An 8179-nucleotide genomic window follows, 5' to 3' on the forward strand; every position below is an offset into this window, starting at 1 on the left:
CTTTTTCACACAGGGCGATGTAGTTTTGGATTTTGTTTAATAAAAACCTTCATTTACAGTTAAAACCCTTTGTACTCATATAAGTTTGTAAGAATTCCTTCTTACAAATTTCACTTTTTAGAAAGAAAAGATAAAAATATTTTTAACCAGGCCTACAATGGCCTACTTTTTTACAGACAAGATGTTTTCACGATAGAAACTCGAGCAAAATGCATTGCATCATCTTCTGCATTCAAACTTTCCCAGATGTTTAAACCAGATAACAGAAGTCCAACATCACAATAATGAGTTACAAGTTTTAAAACAAGGGGGTTGGCTTTCTCTTTGATAGTCTTTCTCTTGCATTTTTTTCTCTGGTTTAGTTCGGGGTTTTTTCATGGGAACATGTATAATTAGAAATATTCATCATAGAACAGAATCAATATTTAACAACTAATCAGGCATTGGTATGTAGATAACCTTATATTTGCCAAGTATTGTTGAATAATGTTTTTTATTAAATTTGACCCAAACTAGTTTATCTATCAGCACTCTCAGAAATACATTTATCTTTTGTATCTCTACAGTATATTGTATTTTATTTATTTTTCTTCCAAGCAATTTTAATTGGAGATGGTGACACAAAGTTAATACTAAATAAAACCCAACTTAATCCATGTAATCTCATCTATAAAAGAGCAATAACATATTTTTTTTAAATAATTTTAATCTTTATATCTTTAGTGTCCTTTGATAGCACATACAGAAGAAAAATCTAATTTCGGAAGTTATGAATTAAATGCTTGACTAACATAAAAGCATCATTACACTTAAAGATTCACTCACAAAATACTACATTATGCATGATAAAGACTACGCTATGCACTGTTCAATGTCATTTACATTTCGAGGTGTATGAAAGCATTATTTATCCAACAGACAGGGTAATGCAGGGCATGTAAGAGTCATTCGTGTACAGCACTCCATTTTCCTAAATGAATGTGTATGGGATAATAGAGCTAAATTATAAAAGAAATAAATAAAAAATGATGGCGTGGGTGTGAGCAGTGAGCTGACACGACCCTATATATGTCTGACAACTGTGCATATGAGTGAATTCCTATACACCCGAAGAAAAAATGATGAAGCATTTATGAGTTTAAAAGAAAATGGGTATGAGTATGATGATCTATCAAAATGCCAAAAATGTATTTAGCTTCATGTTAGTTAATGGAGCGTCTTCAAATTCACAAGGCAAGGCTATGTCAAGACCAACATTTTAAGTTACAGATTGGGCCGAGCACCAGTGATGGAAAACATGTCAGTGCCTCACCAGCCAGCCTTGAAGAAGAGATTTCAATGCTGCTGTGGCAAATAAACAGAGAAAATCAATGAACAATGTTATAAAACATGCTGAAGCATTGATATATGTGACTGATGCATTAATCAACATTATAAGCAATGCAGTTCAACTTCTTTTGACAGTGACAAATCTTATAAAGTTTTGGATCATCATTAGAATAATGAACTCTGTCTGAGAGGGGTCTGTCTAAGAAAAACTCTGCCCCCCACCTGTCCTAACAGCCTGGCCCTAATGGCACATTATAATATAGCCACAAACTGGATTATACTGTCATTTGAATGGAAGAAGAGTACGTTTAACTGATTCACTAATACTAATTGGTCATTAGAATAAGCAGCATGCATGTTCCTGGAACTGCTGAACAATCATTGGATGACCAAAACATCTCTGCATCCAGCGCTAACCCGTTACACCGTCCACAGCCCTTGTGCTGAAGTCATTAGTGTTAATGCAACAAGATCACCCAGCAAAAATAATCATATAAATAGTTATCTTTTGTAAAGCTAGAAACTGAAAAACTCATTTAAATCTGGAAAACTGATTTATAATAATAAGTCATGTTGTGCTTTTTAGGTCTTACACATAGTGCATTTGTGTATCATATATTTTTGGTTACCAATCTGAATGATGGATGAGAAAACTCTGTTTTACAGATAATATCTGACTGCCTTTTTAAACATTCTAAAATTTTTGGAAGTAAATCAAGATTATTTTCTGCCTTTTTCATTTCATTTAAACTCACTATTATTTATCATGAGATGAGTTGCTACAACTTGAAGAAGTTGACTTAAAAATTAAGTTTATTATGATTTATTTCAAATATATTTTATAAGTTATATCAACTCATCTACATAAATAAAAAAAAAATAAAAAAAATAAAGATTAATAATAGGGGCGGTTTTCCGGACGGCTTATCTTAGTCATTGACTAAGGGGCTGTTTACACTTGGTATTAAGATGTGTTTTCATCGATCGGATCACAAGTGGACGAGAGAGACACATGACGTTTACACCTGGTATTTAAATCCGTCTCTTTTGTCCACTTTCGACCGCTTCTGTGCTGAATACTATGAGGGGGTGGTCTGTGAGACGGTGGGCGAGTCTCTCTGCTGTCATTCAAACCCGAGCGGGAGTAATTATGAGTTTATATGGACGCAAACTAATATAATGTCGGAGTGCACTGCTTGTTTAGCAAGTAAACATACTGCACAGTGTTTTGTACATGAGTATGTAAGAGCTTTCTTTGAATTTACAGCGCAATTGATGAAATAGGATCGCGCAACTTTCAGACGCTTTCAAAACGAAACTACGGAGATCAGCCGCTTAGTTTTTATCAATGAAAGGCTAAAAATAGCGCTGTTCACCGAATGTTCACGCCAGAAGTAAAAAAAGACGTAAAACTTGTGTTTAATACCTCAGATTAGATAAATGGGCGGAGAGAAGGCGGTCGCGTCTGGCTGTTCGAACGCATTCAACCACATGTGCGTTCCGCAGCTCCAAAGCGATCCGATCGAAAGTGGTTTCGACCACCTCTGGATGTGGTTGAAAGTGGTCGAAAGTGGACGAGCTCAAAACGTTTTGAACACCGTTTACACCTGGCATTAACGTAGTCCACTTGTTATCCGATCGACGAAAACACATGTCAATGCCAAGTGTAAACAGCCTCTAAAATGCATGTTTGATCTGCCTTAATTTAAAAACAACTTGTATTGTCTTAACATATATCAGTGCCATTGTTTTGTCTCAAGATGCACACCAGTATTGTTTTTTGAAAGTTTTGTTTGTAAAAACTACTTGAATATCCTAATATAACCAAGGGCTAGTCCTGCGATTATTTAAACCCTGTCCGGGAAACCGCTCTAGTAAGTTAAAATGACTTAAACTTAAAAATTTAAGGCAGCAAATAATCTTTTACAGTGTAAGATTTAAGCACAGGATGCTAGGGTGCTAAATTTAACAAATTTGCCCAAATAATAAATTAACCATACAGTATGCATGGGTTGGGTAATATGGGGTTGTGGGTTCACTGTAAAAAAGATTTATTGCTTCAGCTAAAAAAAAGTATTGTTCATGCTGCCTTACAATTTTCAGCTAATTAAAGGTGACAGTGAATAAAAATATATTTTTACCTTGTCTAAGTAAAATAACAGTAGTCTACCTGCATTCACAAACATATAAGTACTAGACATTCTGAACATCTCCGTTTCATAGAAATTCCTCCTTTAGAAATGTCTGCCTAAAAATGACCCAATCTGAACAACGCATACATATTACGTAAAATGCATCTTACCCCCCCCCCCCCACTCTCATTCAATTCCCTCCCCTTCAAAATAATTTGCATACATCTGGCCTCTCGCCTCCAACGGGAGGTAAATTGCAGCAGTGTTCGTGAAGTTCAAGGCGAAATGGTGAGTCGCATTTCGAGGTGTGCTCTTCTATCTGTAAATTTTTGGTCTGTCTGTGTTCTGAAGATGGTGAAGCATTATTTTGAGTGACAGCAAAGGCAGCCAATCACCGTCAAGTGGTTGCATTTCAAAATGAGGTTTCAGTGAAGCCCAAAGGGAAGCCAAAAAGGTGCAAAGCCACGCATTTAAAATCCCCCATCCTAATATAGCTTTCTGAGAGAGGTTTTTAGGAAGCTTAAAGGACAAGTTTGGCACTCCACACCTAAAGCCCTGTTTTCAGATTGTTTGTGATGAAATAGAACGGTTTTGACTGAAGTGTCGACATGTGCGGCTGCCCTGAGAATTTTCGGGTATTTATTGTTTCACCTCCCACCTCTATAATGGCTGCATAGATGCACTGGAACAATCCTTCCTAAAATGCATTAAACTTTCGTTTATAAAGATGTGAAACTCACCGAGTGGTCAGGGGTGTTCACTGATATGCTCACACAAAAATCGCTGCAAAAGATGCTTTTCAACAGGTGTTTTAGCATTCGTTGTAAACCTGTGGACCTATTTTTCCAAACGCCTCACACCCGTATATTCTTCATTGAGAGCTTGAATAATAGACACTCCAGCCCAGTTGGTGGCGATAATCCACCTTTGCCAATTGCAAGAATACAAACAAGGTTCCCGGCGCGGAGTAATACCGTACCTCACAGCACATCTAATACAAGTCAATGGAGTTGGACAAAAACTACCATAAAACCTGTTGGAAAGCATCTTTATCATATCAGTGAACACCCCTGGCCACTCGGTGAGTTTCACGTCTTTGTAAACAAAAGTTTAATGCATTTTAGGAAGGATTGCTCCAGTGCACCCATACACCCACCGCAGAGGTGGGAGGTGAAACAACAAACACCCGAAAATACTCGGGGCAGCCGAATATGTCAAAATTTCAGTCAAAACCGTTCCATTTCATCACAAACAATGTGAAAACAGGGCTTTAAGTGTAAAATACCAAACTTGTTCTTTAAGGCATTACAGACCCAACCAAAATTTTGTTGTCTGCATGTCACATCAGAACAAGGATAAAAACCCCATTCAATAATTCTATGTCACCTTTATATATTATATTATTTATATATTATATTATTTATAATATATAATATACACCTTTATATTTTATTTATATATATATATATATATATATATATATATATATATATATATATATATATATATATATATATATATATATATATTTTTTTTTTTTTTTTAAGTTCAATAAACTCATTTTAAAGCAGCACCAACATTTGCACTGTAAAAAAATTGTTCCACTTTAAATGTACAGTACAATTAATTTCAACTTTTTTGACTAGTGAGAAGTTGCTATAAATTATGAAAATAAACTTTAATTAGCTTAAGTTATTTTAACTTTATTTTTATAATTTATAGCAACTCCGTACAAAAGTTGAAATTAATTGAAATTCAATTTGTTTAAACTTAAATATTTAATTGCAACAAGGAATTGTACTTTTTTTTTACAGTGATTCAGTATATGTTTTGTTTGGTATCTACATCTGGCTGCTTTACAAGCCTAACCAGATTCCTTAAAGGGATAGTTCAGCCAAAAATGAAAATTCTGTTATCATTTACTCACTCTCATGTTGTTACAAACCTGTATAAATGTCTATGTTCTTATGAACACAAGGGAAGATATTTTGAGAAATGTTTGTATCCAAACCATTCGTGGACCCCATTTACTTCCATAATATTATTTTTCCTACTATGGAAGTGAATTGGGTCCACGAACGGTTTGGTTACAAACATTTCTCAAAATTTCTTCCTTTGTGTTTATCAGAACAAAGAAATTTATACGGGTTTGTTACAACATGAGAGTGAGTAAACGATGGGTGAACTGTTCCTTTAATCCATCCATCACCAAAAAGACAAGCACCACCATTTAAAACAAAAACTGAGCAACTGCCTCATGCAGTGACTAAATGACACTCCAAGTCATCAACAGCTACTTGTGAGCAGACAACACAATGTGCTTTTACTCGCTTTTTACTGTAATTGGGTTTAATTCTGAACAGTGTGCTCTGAACATCTCAAGAACTAGATCAGAAAGAGCCCTCAATTCTCTCTCTCTCTCTCTCTCTCTCTCTCTCTCTCTCTCTCGAAGTATAAAACATTATAAGGCCTATTATGCCCATGACTAGAACTGTTTACTGGTTTAAGATTCTTGTGAGACATAAAAAGATTTAATATTTAAATGCTTAGAAATGTTAAATGTTTTGAAAAAAAGTGCAACTGAACATGCATCCCTTTTTTTCCTGGATGTATTCATAATAGCAAACAATATGTCGGCAAAATGCAAATGTCTCTGCAATTTATGAATATTTTTGCAACAAAGTGAATTAGCTGTCATTTTAATATAAATAATAATATGTTATATAATGATATAGTATAGGGAAACACATGTGAAAAGAGGTAGAACTCACTGATCAAAAATATGATATAACCTGCTCTTTTAAATTTCAGTTTGGCTCTGAATCATTTTTATTGACTCATGCAAAGCACCAATGAACAGAAACAGTAGAGCAATGAAAACAACACATGTAGGATCTGTTAGTCATAACTGAATTGAATGAAATCCAGCACTGAATTTACCATCTGGTATTGCACAGCATCACAATGTACATCAAAGTTAACAGCTGTGGCCTTTTACACTGCACAATATTTTTTTCAATTGAAATCTCTTTTGTATGCTTGAATAACTATAAGATAAAACTCTCTGCATTTTGAAACAATACATAATAGGACTTCATTCAGGCAAAAAGTTGCCTGAAAAGTTGCCAAACTCACCCGGTAAGTTCATTCTGTATGTGGCTTGTGCAGTCAGGATGTGAACAAGCGGTCTGTGAATGTTTTCGAGAAAGTAAGAGAGCTCAGTTTTGTTGCATTGAATTTGCAGACCCCATCTCTCCTTTCCAGCGGGTCTCCAGGCAAACATGTAGCTATTCTGAGAGGGAGTGCCAGAAATATACACCAATCAACTATTAGCGCAAGTGTGTGTGTGTGTGGTTTAAGCAAAGAGCTTTCATTTAATTTGCCACATCTAAACAAATACTGCCTATTGATCTTTCACTAGAAAGTGTGTGTGCATGCGTTTAACACTGACCACAATGTGACCGGCCATAATGTGTGTTTGTTGGTCAGATTTAACCGAGGGGACCAGATGTGCCCAAAGGGATAGTAAAACCTGAAATCACCTATATTGTGAGGACGGACCAAGAAAACGGCTTAACATGGCTTAAAGGGATAGCTCACACAAAAATTAAAACTTAAACTTTATTTACTCACCCTCATGTCGTTTGACACTCACCCAGGGTGTTTGTTGTTCTTCAGAACATCGATTGAAAAAATTGTCTTGTTTGGGGTTTTCTGGTTACTATGGAAGTAAAAGGTGACCACCTTGAAGGTCACAAATCTGCATATGCGTTTTGAATAACAAAGAAAGACATTAGGGGTTCATACGATAATATGAGAGGAAATAAATAATGACAAACTTTTTGGGTGAACTATCCCTCTAAATAAAATAGGTTTAGGAGTATGGAAGAGAAAATATCTTTAACTCAGTATAAAAGCAACAGTCAAGTCAATAAAAAAGTTCCCACGAAAGTTTATGCAAAACCATTCTGAGTATTCACACAGCCACAAACACATACCGTGTGTGTATGTGTGTGCATATTCAAAGTGTTTGCTTAGATCAACCTGATATCTGTAGCCGAAGACAGATCTGCATTCACTGGATGAGTTTGCATCATTTTACCTCACACTGTAAGCCCAGACAAGTTGATTCAACTTAGAAAACATAGGGTAACTCACTTAATTTTAAGTTAAACAAACAAGTAATTTTAAGTTAAAGGGACATTCCACTTTTTTTGAAAATATGCTCATTTTCCAGCTCCCCTATAGTTAATCATTTGATTTTTACCGTTTTGAAATGCATTCAGCTGATCTCCGGGTCTGGCGCAAAGCACTTTTAGCATAGCTTAGCACAATCCATTGAATCTGATTAGACCATTAGCATTGCGCTCAAAAATAACCGAAGAGTTTCGATATTTTTCCTATTTAAAACTTGACTCTTCTGTAGTTACATCGTGTACTAAGACCGACGGAAAATTAAAAGCTGTGATTTTCTAGGCCGATACGACTAGAAACTATACTCTCAAACTGGTGTAATAATCAAGGACTTTGCTGCTGTAACATGGCTGCAGCAGGCGTTGTGATATTACGCACTGCCGGAAAATAGTCCTCTTGGTTATACTTTCAATAGCAGGGGATCTATTTTTGGGCAGTGCGTAATATCACTTTTTAGCGTGATGCTAATGGTCTAATTAGATTCAATGGATTGTGCTAAGCTATGCCAAAAGTGCTAGCGCCAG

At 35.6% G+C, this 8179-nt stretch overlaps 1 protein-coding gene across 4 annotated transcripts in view; it reads right to left on the minus strand.

The window, feature by feature from the left end:
* Positions 1-6721, minus strand: part of lepr (leptin receptor) — an 81110-nt gene extending 74389 nt beyond the window's left edge. For 2 of the 4 annotated variants that reach the window (XM_073870220.1, XM_073870218.1), the window contains exon 1: positions 6597-6718. The gene's annotated coding sequence lies outside the window, so the exon portion shown is untranslated. Of the gene's footprint in view, positions 1-6596 lie in introns of all 4 variants that reach the window. The other 2 variants (XM_073870219.1, XM_073870221.1) reach the window with 2 other exon arrangements.
* Between the last annotated feature and the right edge of the window lie 1458 nt (positions 6722-8179).

The sequence above is a fragment of the Misgurnus anguillicaudatus genome, chromosome 8 (assembly GCF_027580225.2).
Source record: "Misgurnus anguillicaudatus chromosome 8, ASM2758022v2, whole genome shotgun sequence".
NCBI lineage: Eukaryota > Metazoa > Chordata > Actinopteri > Cypriniformes > Cobitidae > Misgurnus > Misgurnus anguillicaudatus.